General features: G+C 27.3%; 1 protein-coding gene across 2 annotated transcripts in view; it reads right to left on the bottom strand.

Annotated features, from left to right (window-relative positions):
• LOC132949634 (gamma-aminobutyric acid type B receptor subunit 2) overlaps positions 1–25148 on the bottom strand; it is a 297294-nt gene that overhangs the window by 166794 nt on the left and 105352 nt on the right. The window contains exon 3 of one of the 2 annotated variants that reach the window (XM_061020617.1): positions 8221–8330. The exons of the other annotated variant lie outside the window; for it this stretch is intronic. The gene's annotated coding sequence lies outside the window, so the exon portion shown is untranslated. The remainder of the gene's footprint in view (positions 1–8220; positions 8331–25148) is intronic. 2 annotated transcript variants of the gene reach the window in all.

The raw sequence follows: 25148 nt of genomic DNA, 5'->3' as shown, positions 1-25148 counted from the left end.
ATTATTACGGGTATAAATTCCAGTGGCCATAATAATAATATATAACCGAGATAATATAGTTTTCCAGTTTTCCAGTGAAAAAATTAATCCATTAAAATATGTCGATTGTCGATATAATAAATTCGAATAATCAATCATTTTAACGTTCTTTAAAATAAAACGTATTCCTCTTGTGGACGTCACATCCGAACTTACTGTCTCCGTCTTACAAATGCATAATATATTAATATACCGTGTTTTTCAAATTATGTAAAACAGAATTGGTGGGAATCGTGAAAGAATCAACATAATAATATAATATCCTCACAATTTTTGTCACATGAAATTGATTTGATGAAAATTATGAAAGTGATAACTGAAACGCTCCATCGACGGTGTTGCGGGTACGTCATAATGAAATTATATGACAGTGATATGGGTCGTGGTTTATTATTATTCATTACCTATCAAATGACTGGATAACATTTTAAATTTAACAATCATAAATTATGATCACAGATAACTCACTTATTTTTTAGGTATAACTACAACCAAAATATTAATTGTTGTTGTATAGATATTTGATATTGTATATATTTTATTGTCATTTCACATAAGGGGTCGTGACATAGTTTGATAAGACTGTATTAGATACTTAAATTTAATTAAAATTTGAATACCTAGTAGCTATTTTATTCCTAACTAATTTAACACATATTATATTATAGCTATGCGTTTGATACCTACGTATTGAAATATCATCTACCATTTATAAAATTTGTATTTGACTACGTTTGTATTTTGCACGTTCCGATACGATCCTCACATAAATCACATAATTTCTATTTCTCATCATTTCTGTAAGCGTCATATAGTTTTAGCTCATCACAACGGTTGATTATTTATCAAAGTTGCTTAACTTTTATTTCTTATTATTTTTATTTTAGTTTAATAACCAAGTGTAATCCCGTGAAATGCCTTAAAATATATGTATGTATTCTTTTGGAAGTATTCCCAGGTTTTTCGTATTTTATCCGGATTAGTGCGATGGAAAAATACCAAATGATGTGACATGATAATCTATTTCTAAAACAATTACAGTCGATATACAATAATTCTACCCCGTATTCGTATACAATCATCTAAAACCTTATAAAATCTAAAACTAAAAAAACAAATACGATAAACTATTAGTCATTTACAATGTTAATTAGGTATGTTTTATATATATATTTTTTTTATTTGGAATAATATTTTTCACAATTATAATAGCTGCTGTATATATTATACTTGTACTACATAATTAGTGTAAGATTATCCTGCAAAAAAAAAATATTAATCTATAATTAATAATACAATGTATGGTCAATACTTTTGTTTGTTGTAATTTACTTTTTTTTATATAAAACTATATTATTATAGAACATGGGTTATTTTTTAAATAAACGATTATTTTAATAATAATTTGCCTTTGAATTATGACGCTTGGTAACTACTTAACTGCTTTTAAATAAATATACGAGTTATGACGTTAATAATAATTATTAATAATATATTAAATACACATGGTACAGGCACCTTCGGTAACATAAACGGTAAATACGACCAATAATGTTTATTTACTCTGAATACAACACATAACATCCTGTTGATGTACACCAATAATTACATTATAAACACAATTGTCAACTGTAATTCGGATTGGCAAGTGCCAAAGGTAATCAAGAGCTGTTCAAACAATGAAATGTAATGGGTTTTTTTTTTTTTTTATTTAACTCCGTATATCCATTTGGTTATAATTTATTAACGATCTCATATTTAGAACATTCAGTTACAATATTAAATTATGAACAAACATATTGGCACAAGTACCTATGACGTTAGCGTACGCCACTCAAAACAATTATTATACTCAGCTTGGTATGTTATACTTTCAGAAGAATATTAATATTAATATTATCTATATATAATATTTATATTTATTTATAAAACTTTTTTTTTTGAAATATTATTAGTTCTGCATATACGATGATATTTACTTATGTATAAAAAATGTATTGATACATAACAAATATGGGGATTGGAAGTATGTGATTTCATGAATATGGAAATATATCCAAATATATAAATCAGCAATTATGTATTTTAAGAAAGCAGAGAATATTATATCATTTATATATGCAATTTATAGATTTAATAACATGTAGTTAAAAACAAGTTGTATAAGTAAGTTATAATAATTGATAACTATGATAAACCACATAGATGCAATACCAAAAATGATTGTCCATATTATTATATTATACGTTTAATGATTTCACGTTTCAGCCGGCTTCTCAGTAAATGTTTGTTATGTGTAAAAATAAAATATAGTATTGTTGGTTTTTGGATTGAAGTTCTATAATTACTTATATTTTACTTAAAATTCTGCGGCAGATTATTGCTTTTGATATTTAAAAAACATGTAGTGTTAATCATTGAAATATACATTTTAATATAATATATTCAATTATTGTCCCTCGTAATTCGTATGATTAGCTTATGGAGCCTATGATATTATATTGGCAATTATAACAAGTAATTACAGTGGTATCTATTCATGTATTATCAGTAGGTATTGTATTATTGTATGATGCTTCCATTTATTTCTCATGTCGAAATTAAGACGGCACCTACACAAAATACACCGAGGACTTAACCGTTGCAAATTCTAGGTCATCAGATTCAGGTTTCTCTATCTGATAGCTTTGCACTATAATATCAACTATTGTGTTGGAGGTGAGTGTAAAAAAAATACAATTTAACAAAAAAATAATCACGACTTTTGAATAATATAATACAATTCTATGTCAACGTTTTGTAATCGACCCGTGGCCCTTTTACATTTCAATTAAAATAACGCGCAGCCAGGTTTCACAATTTTTTTAAAAAAAAAAAAAAAAAGAACTGCCAAAAGCGGTCCCGCTGACGTTATTTATTTATTCCGTCCGCAATAGCCTAGCGGTCATGACAGTACAAAAACTAAACTTTTTGACGGATTCAAAGTGGATAGATTTTTTTTTTTGGTCTTCACTGTGAAACTTTTTAAATTATATTATTTTATTATGTATAGATATAGAATAATAATATATACCTATAATATTTTACTCTGGGTAAAAAAAAAATCGTTTAACGCGCTTTTGCCGTAGCGGTACCATAATAATATTATAATATGTGTACGGTTAGTGGTTACCTGCTTTTATAATATACATTAATACATTATAATTATAATTGTTTATTTTATGGCCGTGAAGCGATATGTCCGTGTGTACATTATGTGTACATATATAAACCCACTTGTATATTATCAAACAAAAATTTGAAATTATTCTGCATTTACCGCGTTTATGCTTAGCTTTGAATTTTTCCTCACATATTACATATTTTTACAAAGGAATATCAACACACTTTGATGTCTGTATTATACACAAGCGGTACGGATACACCACCGGCGGCACACAAAATAATTTCAGAAGGTTTTTCATTAACGGAAACGGGCGTGAACAAGTGCCTGCTATAACAATATACATTAATATTTTTAATCCGTCTATATTGCATAAGTACTGAAACAATATACTCTGTGTGAATTATTATAGAAAAAACCAACAACGTGAAACTTTAAACTGTTGATGTACCGAGAGTACTTGAATATTTCTTCTATTTTTATTGCACGTATATGTGTAATAGGTCGGTACTGTGCATAGGTTATAGTTTTAAAGTTTTCCTTCGTATAATGTATCGCCAATATAATATATTGATTGTTGTAACGGGAGTGAGAACTTTCAAGTTTCCACTAGATTGTTTCAAAATATATTAACTGGTGGATTTTGTGCCAATTCGTAGTTATAGGTAGGTACTGTGTTTTATTGAATAGTGAAAGTGAATAACTGTATACAAACTGATACATTTAACTAAAGTCTAACTAGATTTTAAAGCCTATTGAAATTTGTAATGCTAATTACCTTCGCTTATAGTTTTTGGCTATTATACTGTCTAGTTGCGTTGCAATATATTAAAATAAACGTATACGGCATACTATGAAAAACATGATAATGTGTGACATTTATAACAAATTTTAGATGGGAAATTGTGAAAAAATAAATAAAAATAAATATTTACTTACACATCCAAAATTAGTATAAAGTAAAAAATAAACAAGTAAATGCAGTGTCTTGAAAAAAATAAGTTTAATATTTTGAATAGTTTTATTTTTTAGTTTAATTATATTATGCACTTTTGGATATACCTGATGAACTAGATACACTTTAAAATAATGAATATCGGTTTTGACATGGACTAATGATTATAATGATTAATAGTTGCATTACTAAAAACTACAAAGTTCCGCATGAAGAAAAATATTACAACCTATAATGTAATTGACATATAATTCATAAGGTTATAAGAATGATGACATTAAACTATTTTTTAAAATAAAAATCGATTTTACTATGGCCAATGGACATAATAGTGATAATATATGATTATGTATCTATAGAACGCGAACTAATGACTATTAATCGAAAATGGGTATGTTTCCAATGTTTTTATCATGACATCATGTTTGTATTAAACAATAATAATAATAATATATGTGGACTATAATATGTAATAAATGTATATACTTTTTACTGTTAATCTATATCGTTATACATGGATAAATAATATGTCTGTTCAGTATATTTTTCAAGCAGTAATGTATATTAAATGAGTTTGAGTGAAAGTATATTATGCATATAATAGTAGTACATATTATAATATACTATGGTTGTAAATCGACCATTTAAAAAAATCGTTAATGGAAAGCAACGGAATGGATTGAGCTCAAAAATGTTTGTTTGATAATATTATAATAAATATAAAATATGTATGTCCGAGAATTCGAGCAATACATTTGACTTAAATTTGTGCGTGATTAATGTATGGTATGATATTATATAATAAAATTATATGTTTCTATATGCATAATATTTAAATCATCCGAACCAGTGATCATAGAACTACTATATATATTATACTTTAGTTCTACGCTTTCCAGTTACTTATACCGCAAATTTATGCACACTATGCTTTGGTATATGTAATTTACCTATAATGAAATATTATAATAAATTATTAGTTATTATACAATAATCATTATTATTTGCGCAACAATATATTATATATATATTTTTTAAACTAATTTAACTACCATCAAACTTGTAATAAAATAAATAAATTATAAAGTATCCTTTGAAATAGAAGCTGACAGACATGGTTTCTCTTGAATTGGAATTTAACACATCCATTACAGAAAACTACCCAATGGCGAGGTAGGTACACTATATACTGCAGAGTGACTTGGTCGGGTTTTTTTCATTTATAACATTGCAGCTATGAACGACGTTGTATAACGTTTTTTTTTTAATTTACGGTTTATTTTGTAGAAAGGATTTTTTCCTACCCCATACTTTAGCGTCCTGCATGGGACAATCGTGCAAAGTCTGAGAATTCACCAAGGTGGGCATCTGTTTTTTGTTAGCACAATAATATATAACTTTATATCATAATATGTTATGCATATTTGTGTATGTTTTTTTTTTTAATTCCTCTCTTTCTATTTTTCCTAACCATTGTGGAAGCGACACCGATCCGCGACGGGCAGACGGTAGAAGGGTTCGTGGCGGTCGGCGGAAGCGGGGATGGCGGTGGAGCGGTGGTTCGTATATTTGACGCCAAAATCGAACTCTTCCGATTTACCGCAGCCTCTGCGATGATGCAACGCAAGCACCGCACATAAATACGCACTCACACACCAATACAATCACACACAGACAGACATACAAGCGGACACTTGCATGCTCACGATTCAGCGGTTCAGCGGAAATAGTGGTGAATGCCCGGCGCACATGAGGGGGGGGAGGAGACGGGTTAACGAGTCCCCGGAGAATCGTCAACCCCCTCCCCCACTCAACCAGTGATCATAATTTTTACTCTACACACGCACCCATCGTAGTCGTCGACACCGCGGTGTGGTGTCTGCGATGGGTTTTTTTTAATGAAAATTTACTATCGTTATTCGTTCTGGTATTTGCAGACGACAACGGAAATGTTAAGAACATAATATATATATATATATATAAATTATACGTAATATTATAACACGTAACGTCGATTTTATACCTACCACCACAAGCGAGACAGACCTTTTACCCACCCCGACTCGTACAATATAATATATATTTGTACTTATTATGTCCGACAGTATACTTCTCGTATTCATTATATAGGAATTGAAAATTTTTTTATATTTTTCAAAATATTTCCTCCCCCCCCCCCCCTTCAAAAAAAACCGTACAACGATATATAAGACAAAGTTATTATATTTTAAACTGTGCCAATGCGCCATAAAAGTTCGACAATTTGAGTAAAAGAAAAATTGTCTAAATCATTTTTTTTTTTTAATGAAATTAATCGTAATTCTGAAAATTAAATCATAAAAACATTTTGTAAATACATTAAATATAGAAATAAAAATGTACTATATTGTTTACAAATACATCTAATTGTAATATTATATTTTACAAATATTTTAGCTTAAAGTTCCATAATAATAAATTTTCAATAACATATTATTGAAATTACAAATAAATGTATGTTAAATGCACGACCACTGTGTATTTTAAGTATTCTATTTTAACGGATATAAATAGTTTAAATAATTTTTTAGTTATCATTATAGATGGTCGACTGTAATTTTACTATTATTTTCTTAATTGACATACCTAATAGAAATTGAATTTGTATGGGTATGAAATTATTTCCAAGTATATTATCTGTAAATCAAAATAATTTCCCCCCCCCCTCCCCCTCAATGTTTTATATTGATGTGGTTCTATAAAGACCATATTTAATATATTTATATTTTGTTGGCATATATTTAAAGGAATATGCTGTGAAGATATTAATCTACTTTATTCAAATGAGGAGCATATGTACCTCCCTATTATTATACATTTTAAGACAATGATTTTTTTATATACAATTATGATGACGTGTCTAAATCAAAATTCTAATCCAGCTGTTTCAAGGAATTTAGGTGATTCACTCTATATATAGTATAAGTTTAACATTATATTATGTACTTACAACTATGTACATGACCACAAACGCAGTCAATGAGTGAAGCGCACCATCGTGTCGTCAACGACTCATTCGTACGACTACCACATTATTATCGTAATATATACCTTTGCATTATTTCTGATAATCCTTTGCCCGTTATACACGAATATACATACGCACATAATTACGATATACATTATACATAATATGGGATAAAAGGGATGTTTCCGTCCGATCCTGTAACAATGTATTTGTACGTGACCAGAATCTGTGGTTACTGCCGACAATACCAAAGGATTGAGCGCCGAAAATTGATATCCACCTCCGACGTTACATGCACTATTGCGTAATTACCGCGCACCGCAGACCTAAGTGTTTCCTCGGGATCACGGAATTCCGTTTGAAGCAGATTTTATCCGATCGTAATTGGTGCGATTGTGCACGTTCGCACAATGTAACACTTCACTTACAATAATGTGTAACTATTGTACCTATAATACAGCTAAACTCGATTACAATATAATATCAATCATAAAAAATTACAATAATACACATTATATTATTTTGCACAACACACCATTGTTGTAATCCCCGTAGAATTAATGTAGAATCATGGAATACAGATATAACGACCGTGATATTATTCTACCGTCCCACGGCGATGAAGATAAAAAAAATTCCACGGGACAGTGTTAATAAGGTGGAAAAAGTTTTGAGCGAACAAGTCGGAGTAAATGGAAAAGCGTTTAAAAAGTTTTGTTCTACATCTTTGTAATATATAATATAAATATTCCGCAAGAGACGTAACGAGAAAACATAATTTAATAATTCATCAAATCCGGCTGGATTAAACATCGTCTTGTCTCGACATTCATCATAATTATTCAAAAATACTCATTCATAGAATGTTTAATTTACGATAATATTATATTTATCCAAGAATCAAGATTAATTAAATTTCTCGTTCCTGTATGTCAGAATAAGTCTACATTACTGTTTAAAATATAATATATGGATACATGTATATATATATATATATTATAAGTCGAGATGTTAATTTATAGGAAATTTAATTAACCTTCCGGTATTATACCTTACCTATTATATTCTGTCGTACGGTTTCCTTTTACTAATACCGCAGCTTTAAAAATTATAAAGCACGTTCGAATGTTCAGCACAAAATAACGTTGAAAGCCGAACGCATTCACCTAAAAATAAATATTGATCACGAGTCTTATATTTTAATCAATATTATATTATTATACTATGCATGCATATTTTTACACTTTTAATAATACCGTATGTACTTTAAAACAAAGCAACGAACACACTTTTTATTATTGTGTGAATCAACTACTGATAGTGGTTTAATGCGGCTTAAAAAAAAAAACAGATAAAAAAAGTTACAAAATATAATATTTAACCAACATATTTTAATACTCTGACTTTATTAAAACATATCATTAAATAAACTCATGGTATAAAATCATTATGTGTAAGCATATTTCACGCATTTTCAGGAACATAACGAAATAAAGTGGAATGGAAAATTAAGAAAACTTAAAACTGAAAATCATATTATTTTCTACAAAAATACCTATCCAAATCTTTAGTTTTTAATTTTAGGGGTAATCACTTGTATTGTTAATATTAGATTTATATCAAATACGATGAATGATGCATATAGACATAATGCATTAATTATATACATAATGTCCTATTAGTTTACTAAGAATTAAGTTAAATTCAGTTAAATATGCAGTAGAACTTTAACGTTAAACCTATGAGTTTAACTTATAAACTAAACTATTAAAATTCGTTATAACAGTATTGTATAGGTGTAAAATAAAATCGTATTAACCGAACTGTATAATTTCATTAAAACGAGTAAATGATTCTTAGAGAAACATTCTTCAATGAATAATTATATTACCTAACGAAAATAAAATTAAATACCTTTCGTGTTTAACAAAATTACTCGCAATACTTAGTTATTTTGGATTGAAAATGAATTGAAAAAAGTGTATTTAATTCAATATTTGCAAGAGATATACATCATATACTATCATAAAAGTGTTCTAAATTAATATAGAATACACACCTGCAATAATATTGTAATAATATGTATTTTCAGAAATTGAAACTTTTAAATTTAACGACGATCTACTATTCGTATTAGGTACAACAGTAAATTATTAATTACTAAGAACAATTTTTCTTTTAGATTCTGAGCGAAGCGATGAATGTATTGATTTTACAATGATGTGTGATTTCTTTTTGTGTCTGTCATCACCTTTTAGGACCGTAAAAGTGCTTGGATTTTCTTCAACAGTAACTTTTCTGATAAGAAAGTGAATCTAGTTGGTGCTTTGGGGGGTCAAAAGTAGTTCTCAGTAGTTTTCAAAGGCGACGTGAAAAACAAAAGAAAAATGGGAATTTTTACGCAAAATCTGTTTTCGAGAAAATCGATTTTGGTTTTTGGTGTAACTCTAAAACAAATGACCGTAGGGACATGAAATTTTGACTGAATGTTTATATTAGCATTTTCTATACACCATAAAATTTACAAAATATTTTGACTCTTTTTGAGCTGTTTACGGCCATTGTCAGTTTTCAATTTTTTTAGTTTTTTTTTCTATAAATATAAATAAAATTTTACTTGTTGGTTAAAAAAGCTTGAAAATTTAATACAAGGTTCCTAGATTATTGTTTCAAAGGCAGATGAAAAAATTAAAAATCCTTAGTCACAGTTTTTATTTATAAGCATTTAAAGTTCAAATCTTGACAAAATACGGAAAAATCACGAAAATTAGCAAATTATTTTGAGTTGAGAATTCATAAAAATTTTTCTTTTTAAATCAAAGATTTTAAAATGTAATACAAGATTGTCCATAAGTTTTTCTACTTTTATCAAAAAATAAATGTCTACAAGAAAGTCAAATTAAATTTTTATGAGCGTTTGAAATTCATATTTTTACAACATTTGATATTCACTCGATATCTCATGTAACGATTTTGCTATTTTGTTGTAATTAAAAAACGTATGACTGTAGATACTTGAAAATTTCACTGAATGTTTATATGAGCATTTTATATACACGATAAAATTTTGAAAATAATTTGAGTCTTTTTGAGCTGTTTACGGACATTGTCAGTTCTCAATTTTTTTAGTTTTTTTTTCTGTGAATATCAATAAAATTTTATTTGTAGGGTAGAAAAGCGTGAAAATTGTATACAAGACTCCTGATATATTGTTACAATAGCAATTGAAAAATATTACAAATACATAGGCACAATTTTTTTTTTTAAAGCATTTAAAGTTCAAATTTTGACAAAATTTATCAAATTTAAAATGTAATAATTATTTTGTAGTTAAAAAATTTATAAAATGTTTAAATGTTATAGCTAAGGATTGAAAATTTAAAACAAGGCTCCACGTAAATAGGTTATTTATAAATTTCTTTATTCACAATAATATCATCAAATATACTTGGTAATATCATAGGCTAACTGACCGTTTTCGCTCAGAATCGTTTTTCTTATACAATGATATTATTATATCATTGAATTCAAATTTAACACCATCCATTACAGTGACCCCCTTGTAACCTACTGTACAGCAGAGCGACATCCACTTACCCACCTTTTTTATATTATATTCGGTACGTGAGACCTACGTAATCATAATATTTATATTTTTAAAAGTATAAGAGTTTAACATTGTGTCGTATAATACAATATAGCACGTACGTTTATATCACGTACGTTTATATCATATTATTATATTTATTTAGCAACGAAATTGGTTCGACTGTTGAAGAAGTGATATGATCTTCTCATGATTATCCGGTTTCTGGTAGGAAATTGTTGGTCGCAGTACTTTAAAATGTATTTTTTGATTTTCTCACGTTTTATTGTAATACTCGTACATAAGAAAAAACTACTGAAACACAGAAAAACGTTCTAATTTACGTACGACACATCCGTTTTTCATACTATAATTTGATTTTGTGTTTATCGTTATAATTTAATAATTAGTATTGTTGCAGACCTTAAACTCTAACCATTTTTTATTTTAGGGACGTACAAATATAATTTAGTTTGAAACAAAAAAAAAGCATTTCTGGGTAAAGTGATAAATTAGTATTCTCGTTCATTTTACATATAATAACAAATATTGAATGTTCGACCAAGTTTCACTCAGAATCGTCAATTTATATTAATTATAAACAAATAGTGACAGATATATGTTATTTATTTTGAATTTTTTTTAAATTATTGTTAAGTATTTTCGAAATAAACCTTATATAGATATTATTTATTATAATCATTTAAAAAAAAATGATATTTTTTGCGTACCTCAAAGGGTTCATTTTTTGTTAAATAAGATCGTTAATTATATATGAATAATGACAAACCATTATCAGATTCTGTACATTTAACAGTATTTATGTATCGTGTATATTATATTATTATATAAGTATATCATGATTATGTATGGTATATTTTTTACAGTAAATACACATCCATTAGTCAGACACGATATTAAAATAATAATGTAAAAACTGTAATTGCACCCAGAAACGTAGCTCCACAAAATTGATGCGTACTCTTAGTAATATATAATACCTACCTATGTATGTATTATGTATATTGAGTGGTATGTGTGTGTTAGTGTGTGTGTGTGTTAAATGAAATATTAAAATACGTCATTGTATACATTGTACGTATGCATAATTGTTATACACATTTCATATTATATAGTATAATATACTGCACTTTCATTTTTATGCACTTTGATAAATATATGATACTCTCAACTTACTGTCATAAGTACATATTATACAAATTATGTAAAAATTTATGATTTCGGTCGAGGATCTAATTTTAAAGTAGGTACATAAATAGATATAAACTGTTCTCGGGTATTGTTGATTTTTGTAATTTATGGGCTAAACAGACATAGTCAATAAATTTAAAAATCTGGTAAACCAGAGATTGGAGCAAATAACCACTGTGTCCATCATTAACTCTGCGTACGATTACAAGTGATTTTTTCTTTTTATAAATCTCATTAAATAACTTACGTCAAATGCAAGTACCAAAACTGACTACCTACACTTATACACACATGTTATATCTATGTATTTATTATTAATAGTATATTATACATGCGTGCACAAACATTTATAGGAAACCTTAATATTAAAAATGCCATCCCTCCAGAAACACATCAGAAATGCAACGAGCACTTTCACCTTAAATTGTTAATGAAATAAAACGCGCTCGCGCTCTATCTCAAAAAGTTAATCGAATCAAACTAAGTTATTGAATAAGTCCGGTTTATATATACATTATTGAAACCCGAATACATAACTGAATTTCAATTTAGCAGACTTTCTACTCCATGTGGACCCTGTCTAATATCTTCTGAAATGTTCACTTATATATTATATGATATAATATATATATATATATATGTATATGTTTGTAGAGAAAGATCAATTTACAATCGTTTAGAACTAGACGAGTGGAGTAGAATGACAAGGGAATCCCCAAAAATGTGTCATTCAATCGGTCCATCACTCATCTACAATTCAATTGATTATTTAAATAAAAAAACTATTTAGTTAATATTAGATATTTTTTTTAATCAAAATAGAACTTAAGTAGGTTAGTGGTAACCGATATGATAAAAAATTTATATAAAACAATATTTTCTTTTGATGTGTTGTGACCATAAATACTTAAGAATATGAAAAAATAAAAAATGTTTTGATACTTAAATGGAACACTGTATGTGTAATATTATATAAGATTATATAAGATACTGTAATATGTTATGGATAATATCCATATACCTATTCCTCAAATTCGTATTAATTAATTATTAAATCAATTTAAAAATATTTAAGATACATTCACTTAATTGTTTAGTTATAATCATTTGAAATACAAATTAGTACGAAATTAGTTATTTAAACAACTAATAACGATTTTAGATATTTTCTAGTAACTAAAGAATATTTTTCGTTGGAACTTAAAACGTTTAACGTATATATTATTATATTTATCAATGACATTTTTAAATGCTTTATGAACTCAATTCAATTTTTAAATAAAACGCCACATATCAATATAGATCAATACACTTTAATTGGACATTGATAATTTTCAAAGTTCGGGTACTCTAATAAACTATTATAAAGTTAATAAAAATGCTAGGAATATTTGTTTATATGTGTAATGCAGGGAACATTATTATCTTTGATCATATAGTTTTGTATAAGTTATAGTAATATAAATATTGTGTTGCATTTTTATATATTATTATTAGTAAATAAATCATTTTCACGATTGTAAGAATGATATAATTAAAGATTTAATAACATTGGAAAGTTGGAAATTAAGCATTTATATTATTATAACGCGTTTATATTGTGAGGAAATCATTAAAATACTAACTTCTTTGTCCTGCAAGAATTATAGTTACTTTATTTTACTCTTTTCTGCAGCTCCTACAATATTATATAGCAGTTTGATAATTAATCATAATAAAACCGTTAAAATACTCTAATTTGCCGTAAGAGATACTTAACAAACATTCACTCTATCAATTTAAGTAATAAAAACTTAATGCATATAATAAATTTAGAAGATCGAATAAACCAAGTAGGGACCAACTATAATACAAAAACCAAAAAGGATTATTCCCTTAAAATTTTACTATAGTAGGTGTAGTTAATTTGTCACAATATAAAATGTACGCTAAATGTTTTTAAATTACATTACTTTTTCCAACATTTATCTTAAGTAATCATTTTGAATAATTCCTGAATTAAATTCCAACTCCAAAGTTCTCCTTTATTGGCGAAGTATGATAACTAATAGTACCACATTATTAAATTATTTTAATTAGTACAGAGGTACCGTAATTCCTGTATTTTGACACAATAATGTAATAATAATGATAACAGATTAACGAAAGCATTTTAATCTGAGACAGTGTCACTGGGATAGTTTTTAAAAAAGATATTCGTTTGACGCTTTAAATTATCTTACAATGCATTTTACATGGATATTATCATCAAAAATAATAATCATAATGCCATTTTTCTAGTGAATGATAAAAAAAAGTCCCTTCAGTGTTATGTGGGACGGGGTGTTAAGATATACGTTAGAACTAGTGAGAAATCAAAATCTTTTAAATTTTACACGAGTCAATAAACAGTAATTTTCGTGATATCTATGCTTATTTAATTGAATTAAATACAAATTAACTATGAAAACGTTATTATGAGGTACAATATATTATAAATCTATATTAATAAAAGGGAATGTTTGTATGTGTGTGTATATATATGCGATCCATAGCCAAGTATATCGTATTTGTGGTCCTGAAATTTGGTTCATTGGTAATCCTATACCCAAGGATGTGTACCTCGAAGCCAATTATTTTAATTTTACATTTGAAAAAGGGTCTCATAAAGGGATTTGTTGGCTCACGAAAAACGAATATCTTTTTGTTTGTAACTATAGGGTCACAGAAAGTAAAATTGTTATTATAATTGGATATCATTTTAGATCTTTATATTATTATATTTAATCCAATCCACCCAAATCAATATGGTAAAAAATATGTGTATTTAATGGAGTTTAATAGAGTGTTAATCAGTGATTTCCAACTTTGCGGAGAGGAAGGGGGCGTAAACACGAAGGAAAGGCGTAAGTTATCCTCATGAAGTAAAAATTGTTTTTCGATATTTATATAAACTGGGGAAAACAACGAATAACTAAAATAATAATAATAGCCTTTTACCGGGTATCGCTTAACACTCACTTGGGTTAGGTACCTATTATTAACTTTGTCTTTACCTATTAAAACCAAAAAAGAAGAATTTGGGGGGTGGGGTGGAATAAAAAAGGTTGGGAAATAATGTTAATAACAGCTATTTAAACAACTTAAGTAAATAACTTGATTAAAATTAAGCAAATTAAGAACATATTATTCAATGCTATAAATTATAATTATTTTTTAAACAATGTTTCAAATCATGAGGAATATGGAAAAGAAAATGAAAGTAATCAAGCTTGTTTCCTAAAGTTAACATTCGGTTTGATGACACCAGTGCTGCTATATTGCCTATACATGTCGCCGCTTTACATTATGTGCAGTGTATACATACAACATACAACACAACTATAATAAATAATATTATATAACTCTTGATCCGTTCGTTACGAAAACGAAAGAAAAAATTGTTTCTTTTTCTGTCGAATCCCAATTATTAATACATTTTATATTTCGATATGATTCGCAAAACGGACAACCCTAAATCGGTATTTATAAAATGATCCGGGCAATGGTCATAGATATAATATAAGATAATAATATTATTACATAACGTCAGTTTATTTTATCGTCGTTCCGAAATGATTTGCTCTCACACGTTACACTTGAGCCTATTCAATTCTGTTTTTGTGTTTCACGTCGTATTTTTAACATCGCAATAAAGTTTTTATATAAGGTTAGGTTAGGTTAGGTTCTCGAAATGAAGATGCATTGGCGATCGTTCACTGAATCAGATACAAATGGACATTATAATATATTCGTGTAAAAATTGTATTCCGTAAACATTTAAGTGAATATCGTACCTTACGAATAAATCCTCGACGGACATCAATACGTAATACATTTGTTCGACCGGAAGGAATGCGCTTCGGTGTGTGAGATTTTTTTTTTTTTTTTATTAATAATATATTATAATTTACAATCAAAACTCATAATACCATACCTAACTAAAGATAATAATATAATATTAAATAAAGAAATATATCTTCTCCTTTAAACAAAGGCTTGTGACGGAGTAGAGAGTTGACTTATGAATAATATAAATTTTAAAATGTAAATTAGTGAATTACAAGAAACACCTTATTAACTAAAAATTTTTGAAAGAAACAACTTTCTATAAGAAATAATAAATAAAAACAGAAAATCTAAAGCAATACAAGGAATTGATATTACAAAGAAAGAGATACAATAAAAGTAAACACAAATTAATACATATAAAAATAGACAAAGAACAAACTAAAGTCCAGTTCTGAATTTCAACCGGAAATAAGAATATGTAATTATATTAATTAAAACACTAGATAATATTTGAACTAAAAATAAAATGAAATTTCAAATCAATAACAATAAAACTATAAAATTACCAAAATAGTCCGTCTATTATACTAAAGGAGTAGACAATTCAGTGAATAGCCACTTATAAACTTCATTTTTCCCATTGACTACGCCACCATGAATATTTTTTTTGGATATAGTTGACAACTGGTTGAAATAGGTTGGACCTGAATAATCTACAAAAGATTGCCCAAAGGTTTTTTTTGTGTACTTAACTGGTAAATTATAGGCTCTATGTTCTCTTAATTGAGAGAAATCTGTATTATTTAAGGAGATGGTAAATTTTTTTATAGTAAATATTATTGCAAATTTTTTGTATAAGTATCTTATTGAAAGAACTCCTAAATTTGTGTAGTTTAGTCTTGATGAACCTACTAAAGATTTTTTGTTTAGTATTATTCGTAATACATTATTTTGATTCGATTGAAAACATTTTAAATAGTTATCTTTGACACCTCCCGAAACTAATAGGCCATACTGAAAAATAGATTGATAAAATGCAAAATAAATAGTACGTAAAATATTTAAAGGCAATATATCTTTAAGTTTGATGAATTTATATAATGAATATCTAAGTTTGCCTTCTAAGTTTTTAATCTGTATGTTCCACCTTAAATTATCGTCAAAAATGATACCTAAATAACGAATTTTTGATATTTGTTTAATGGCTATACATATTGCAGTCCAATTTATCTTTGCAATTATGAATTACTAAAGGAAACTCTTGGTAGATAATCTTATTTATTGAAAACTTCATATATGTAGTTTTTTCCGGATTCATCGTTAAGCCTATTTCACTTATGCTCTTGTACGTTAAATTTTAGTCCCTACGTGGCTTTGAGGTGAGCCTCCACCCAAGATTTACCCGAAAATAACAAACAACTATCGTCTGCATGGGTCACCAATTTACCATCAATATTTAAATCACAAACTGCATTAACATATAATATGAACAGTAAGGGGCGTAAAACACTACCTTGAGGCACACCATATTTAATAAAACTAGCCTTGCTATTAACATCATTTAGTTTCACTATTTGTTGTCTATACGAGAGGTAGCTCTTAAACCGGAGAAGACCTTTGTTACCTGTACCAAAATTAGGTAAAATTCGTAATAGAGTATCGTGTTGAATAGTATCAAAAGCCTTCGCGAAGTCTATGAAAACAGCAATCGCTTTCAAACCATTATCTAGAGAGTCGTATAAAAATTATTGAGATACATTATATAATGCATTTTCAGTGCTCCAAATTGGTTTTCGGAAAGTAAGTTGTTATTTTCGAGATAGGTAATAAGCCTAGATTGATAAAGTTATATGAATATTGTACGGACAAACCTTAGGACCAGATTATATTTTCAAGTGTATGGGTTTCACGTCCATGCAGAACATTGTCGTTTATTCGTAATATTATTATATGTCACATATAGTCGCTTCCGATATTATCCGTGACCGAATTCACTACTGGAAATGACACTATGACACTTTCACGATATCGTTCGCAGCTTGAAACATTATAATATGTATATTCACCATAGGTCTACGACGTATTATGATGTTAAATTGCATGGGTAACAGCCGATTGGTCGAAAAAAATAAAAACCACAACAAATGAAAGATACTGCCTACGCGATTTATTTAAATCGTATAGGAGTGGGATATTTTTTAAAATACATTTAATACTGCACAACAAACAAAGGTAGTTGTGTGCATTGATAATGATTGTCGATTGTATACGCGTAGGTGTCGGTGGCTGTGATTTCAAAAGAAGAGAAAAAAACCGTCTGGTAAGAATCAGAAACAAATGTCGGACCAGAATAGCATGAGTCGATCGTATTGTTAGAGCCTTGGTGATTGAATCGTAAAAAGCTGAATTGGCCGATGTCGGGGTGAGTTGTGCTTATCGAAATGTCACATACGACAGAATCTTGGACGTCACCATGTACCCTCACACGACACACAGCATAAATTATCGTGGCGCATCGAAAGTCATTGCTATCGGTGTGGCGTTTGCGAATAGGAAAGGTCGTGGTATGGATCGTATCTCATTCCTAAATAATAATCGATGGGTAGAACTTTTTCGTTTTCATCTCGCGAGTTAAAATGTGTACATATATCTATATAATAATACTGATGTCTAACATCGATGTTTAATAGAAAGATAGCAAAGACACTGGGGAAATAGTTGAGTATGTCAGTAGTTTGTGTAGGTACTTACATGATGGATCTCATGATCAATTTATTAGTGCTGTGTATAGTATTTACAACTTTTCTGTGACCTCAATTCGCACACTGAATGAAAAATAAGCGTAATGGATGAGCCATATTCAACCTCGTCATATGAGCGGAATTAATGATAACTATTTTATGGTTAACGATTTTATTTTATAATTGGGTGAAACAATGCAAACATAATATTTCTATTGATGCAAATAAGCTATTTTAATATATATTATAATACCTTAGACTGGCCACAAGTATGTATTTATTATACACATTTAACCTACATTTATTTTCTATTTTAAGTTATCTTTCACCACTCAATTCATATTCTATAATACTATGTAATTAAAACTGCAGGATACTGTAAGTCATGGTATATTTTAAAGTCATGTAAACTTGATTTATATGTATAGTTATACACTTTTATTGTGATAGAAGTCATAATTAGAGAGTTAGAGTGTTAATATTCCAAAGATATAATAAACTAGTGTATAAATACTGTTGAATTAAAAATTAATTATTAGATTAACTAACAAAATATAAGACAATATAATATAGTTATGAAATTCTCAATTATAAATATGTAATTATGTAAAATACAGGTAAACACATTCAGGTTTAATTTGAGTCTGTATAATTAATTTATTAATTTTGGTATTATTTGTGGCATATTTTGTATTGTGAACAATCAAGAATGGGCTTGAAAAGAGAAAAAAATCAAAATATACACTTATAAATAAAAATTAGAAAATATTATCAAAATCCAATCCAAGACAACACCAATAAAATCAACAAATTTCTGAAACTTACATTGGTATGTATAACTTAATCTAAGGAAACCATTGTATTTATGTTATGTACCTAATATTTATTTTGTTATAAGTTAATAACTTAGTAGTAGATGACCCTACCATAAATAAGAAAAAAAAGTAAATTCATTAACATCATACCTATATAATGTCTAATATTATAATATTTATAAGCGTAAGTAAAAATAATTACACAACCCCGAATGAAAACTTTTAAAATGTTATATAAAATATAACAAAACTTTTGTTCAAAATTTGGAACTCTAATCGATTCCTTCGGGTATCTTACTAAAGTTTATCGAATACTGCTGGAAAATTCTTTTTGGAATTTTCAGTTTAAATTCTAAACGAAATATAGTATCTATTTGAATAGACAGTTATTGACAGTTATTATTATTCAGTCAATAACGCCTTTCTGGTGGATCAAAATATTTTGATGATAATATTATTATATAAGTACACCGATTTTTCTAAGGTTTCCGATAAATTTAACCATCAAATCCTATTTAGAAAATTGAAACAGATTGGTATTTATGGATCTTTTTATTTTGGCTTTAACACTAGTGTTCGCAGTCCCCAATTTGATCTATTCTGAAACAACGAGTAATTAGATTTATACTTGTTGTATACAATTTTTGTCTTCGTTTTTCCTTCCATACTATTATTTGTAATACTTGATCTAATAATACATTTCATCTAAGTGTAGAAATAACTATTTATGCAAGTAAAACCCCTGTAATAGAATGGTGAAAATCATAAATTGATAATAAATCGATTTGTCCATCCCTCCGAACTTTGACTCATTTAAAATATATTGTAATTTCATACTTGGTAATTCATAGTTATAAGTATTTGTTATTTTATTTTTAATTTGTAATTTATTATTACTTAGTAGTCTACTAACGTATGTTGCTACTATCTAATTTATGCAATTGGGCCTGGTCTATTTAAAATGTATAAATAAATAAAGCAACATCATTGTTAAATTACCATGTCATAATATAACAACAATAATAATTTTAAAATGATGCGGTCCATACGTGTATGGTTAAACCATTGATTATAAACAATAATATATTTTTTAATCCGATTACATTTAATTCATTTTTATGGTTTTTTTTTTCAAATGTATTTTTGTTAAATCTAATAAATAATAATAATATATTATTCCTTATTTCAATTATTCTTCGCTCAATTTAACTTTTATTTACCAGTAAAACAGACATAATATTTCGTATTTCAATTTAAACGATAAAGTTTTTTTCATATATGGAACGGCTCTGAAATGTCCCAATCATCTGTCTCAATCAGACAAATCTATTACGGTATACGTTGTTAATCGGATATACAATTTTAAACGAAATAGTTTAACGTTATTGGATATTAAACATTCAATATAGGTACCTAAAACGCTTTAATGTAATATCATTTTTTCATAAATTTAAGTTTTCCTCGTGTATTATTGAAATGCATTTAAATCGAATATTAATATGAATCTCCTTCAAATAATTCGAGCTGAATTTAGTATTGTGTGTAATTTACATACCGAATTTTAGTTTATGTGGTTTTTCTTCTACATATGTTCGTACTAGTTTGAATAATCTCGTTTAGTAATATTATGTTTGTTTGTAATTCAAATACATATATACATTTACAAAACACTGCTAAAAGCAGCATAAAAGCAAAATTCAACTATACGGTACAATATGATATTTAATTCTTAAACAATAATTCACAGACGTATTATCAAAATCAAAATTTATTTTCATTGACATATTATAATTTTCAAACATGCAATTTTTTATCCAAGTCTAATTGTATATATTTCGGCGGACTAGTTATATATATCATACGCTTATATTTGTTAAATCAACTTTGATTAAATTCCTTGAAAATATGATATTGCTGAAGAAAAAAAGTTTAAAGAAATATTAAAGGTAAACTTGAGGCTGAGAAAAACTATAGAAAAAATATCTTAATATATAAATATTATATAAAATACGCAGTAGGTATCTATATATGTTGACATTTAATCTTCCATAATCCATCTTCTTCTCACATACGGGTTAACTTTTGCTACGCACGTTTACACTACTGCACCAAAATGAGTAGTACAGTGAGTCAGTTCTTATACACCTTACAATCTCTCACGTAGGACTACAACTGACTAGTAAGTTATATCCAGAAGAGAGTAATATAATTATTAATTGTATACGTAATAAATAATAATATAGCGTTATAGCGACGTAAGTAATCAAAATCAACCCGAGTTATAGAATCAGCATAAAAACTCAGTGATATCTTTTGCAATAAACACTCATCATCACGAAAAAGTATTTATGTTTTGAATTATAACATAACAACATTTTTGAAAAATAAAATATATTTTCCATCGATATATATTCCTAAATGTTTATTTTTATAAGGCAACAATTATTTTTAATTTTATATTCCATAGCTTTTTATGAACAAAAATTGAATTTTAAACATATAGTTGTTAATTATTATACAAATATTTAAAGTTATAATGAGTGACTGAAGTAGACCAACATTTCGTGGGATACTCCTGTGCCTATCAACTCGTCGAAACATTCAATATATATTAAATTTAAACAAACCTACTCGTTCAAAATGTTAAGAAATATATTTTGGTTTGGAATATGATATAACAAATAGAATAATAGTATTATGACTTAATCTATAAAAAAAAAAACAATCTTCAAAAATTATAATTATAAAAAATATAATTGTTTTTCAAAAATGTCGTTTTATAGTTAAATTATTAATAAGCATTTTTGAAGCAATCACTGTTTACTGTTAAAAGAATCACTCTGTATAGTGTAAATAATATCACTGAAGCATTTAACGATTTGAAAATAAAATAATATTTAAATATTTCACATAATCTTTCAGATCTGCATATTATATATATTAAAGTAGGTATGTATATATTATTATGTTTAAACTATGTGTAGTGGAACGATGTACGGAATGAACGAGCTAACTGAATAATGTATACTTGTAGTTGAATAACAACAGAGAATTTTATCACTTTATTTTTACATTATTCACCACGCTACGCAGATGAATTTGTTTTTTTCCCAAAGAAATTTCAAATAAATCTTAAGTAGCCATTTTATAACCAAAAAATATACAATACAACGCTTACGGATTATATGCTGCAATTAGGACTGGAGCTAGCAAATATTGATGGTGGGGTTGGGGAGTGGCAAGTTTTTTGGTTTAGAATAATCAGAATAATCCATTTAATTATGTTATTTTCAAACTAGAGTAAATTTATAAATATACAATTTAAAGATAAAATTATTATTCGGACATATTGAAAAGTTTTATTGATATTTTAATTTTGAAGAAAGTAAGCATTTTGAAATTTTAATTTTTTTGTAGATTTTCAAATTATCATAAATTTAAAATATCAATAAAACCCTCCAAAATGCCCTGGATAATAATCTTAACTTTAAATTGTACACTAATTGTATGTAAATTATTGATCAGTTTACTCTAATAAGCTTATTTTCACTGCTATTATTCTAATTTAAACTGATTTTTTAACATGAAATTCAGTTTAATGTAAACAATTATTATAATAAAATATATATATAATTTAAACTTGTAATTTAAAAATATATGAGAATAAATATGATTATGATAAAAGTAATTACTAGAGGCTCCAAAATATTTGTTTTATACTTGTTAACGTTGTTAATTTCATTAATATTCTTAGAATAAGATTCTGTCGTTTGAAGTGCGTCCTTTAAAATAATTTTAAATACCTATATCACTAAGGTTATAAATACAAAACTACTCGTATCATATTTTTACAATTAAAAAGTTTAAAATGTTATATTTTATTTTTAACAATAAAAAGTAAATGGTTACCGATTCTGTCACTTGCTTTAGCCTAGCTGCTGCTATAAATGGATTTTCTGGTACTCCAACATGCTTCACTAAAACTCTTTTAGCCCTATGTTGTTTAGTTTCATGTTTCTTTCTATAATCATCATCAAATACAATTCCACATGCCAAACACTCTAACTTTGTTCTTTTTCTTTTTTTTTTTTTGCATCAGTGTAAATCATAATTAAAACACTGATCCGTTCCATAAATCAAATAGTTAACGAACAAATTAATAAAACACAAACAAATTAATAAATTACGATAAGTAATTCACAGTTTCACAGAACTGCAATTGTCGAAAATTTTTATACGATAAATTATAATACTGTAGCAGTGTAGCACGATTTCAACAATAATAAAATATCTAAGACTATGATAAATATGACGTATATTCCGACCACGGCTATAATTACATTGGTTGCAGCACGATTCGTAAGTAGCCGTCCACGAGAAGTTCTTGGTAAGTTTTTCTACTTTATCTAGTTCTGTACCCCCCCCCCCCCCCCCCCTAACACCAGCCCTGGATGCAATGTCGTTGTGACTATGTCACCAAATTGGCTGTAGATTATCGATGCACTAATCGTGTGTTCCGAATATGCTTATAGTAACATGCCAATGCACAACACAATATATTACGGCAGGATTTTCCAAATTTCGTTTAACAAGACAAAAAGGTGTGAAATAAAATTACCACAAATTGTCTAACGCAAAATTTGGACTATTATTACAAATAATCCTACGTCAAACCGTGGCATATTTATTCGTACTTTATTGGGTAAATGGGATGGAGAATAAGCTATTAGTTTTTAATCGTAACCGTTATAGGGAATAACTTCAACAAGGCGGCGATGCGAATGTAAATTGTTATTTTTGAATGTTGAAAACGAAGCGAAAAATCAATAAACAATAACAATGTATACGTTGAGTTAATTTTCACAAATATACAATATATTATTCTCAAAGTCAATTTATTTCACAAGTAACTTTAAATAATATGCTAAACTATAACGGCTTCAAACAGACATTAAAAAGCAAATCCTTCAAAATGTTTAAAACATATTAAAACAAATTCGGGTAAAAAAAAAAACATTTAGTGAAAATTAAAGTAACGATGAAATGGGATTTTAAAAATTCAAATGCTTTTAAAAACAAACAAAAACTACTTAAAAGCAAAAACCTATTTATGGGACACAATAAAGATAAAAAAATTTCTATTAGAGAATAAAACAATGAGTAAATATTAAAATGGGTGCATTGAAAGCACTTTACATTTTAATAATTAGAAGCGAACACGTCTAATCGAAGGACGTATACAATTCGAAAGAGATTTGGATTAGTCTGATTGTTATTACCTATTTGAAATTAAGGTATTATATTATTTTAAAATGATTTAGAGCTATATGAATATATGAAGTGAAAAATGTGTAAATCACAATTATTAAATGGGTTTATAAAAATTCAAATAGTAATTAAAAAACATAGTAATATTATACAAGATTTTTTTAAGCATTAACATCAAACACTAATATTTTATTATGTATGTGAAACGAATACAACGAAAAAAGTTTCAAAAATACAGTATAATTTTTCTTTAAATTATCAACATTTTGAAAGTCCTATTATGGAGGTATGCGTAGCTTTTTGGTACCTACGATAAGCTTAAAATTGCAGACCTTTTCGTATTATGGATATATATTAAATATACATATAGTGAGATGCTCATGCCAGATAGACAGATGGACTTCAACCATAACCTTATTATTATATATTATTATACCCTATTGTGGATATGACACGTACGTTTTTTTTATGTAAATTACATTTTTTATAAAAAGAAAAAATAATTAATAACAATTAAAAAAACTTTTAACATTTATTCTTTGTTTGTATTAT

This window comes from Metopolophium dirhodum, chromosome 7 (assembly GCF_019925205.1).
Source record: "Metopolophium dirhodum isolate CAU chromosome 7, ASM1992520v1, whole genome shotgun sequence".
Taxonomy (NCBI): domain Eukaryota; kingdom Metazoa; phylum Arthropoda; class Insecta; order Hemiptera; family Aphididae; genus Metopolophium; species Metopolophium dirhodum.
Note: the sequence above shows the minus strand (reverse complement) of the source record. Positions and strands in the feature narration are given on the sequence as shown.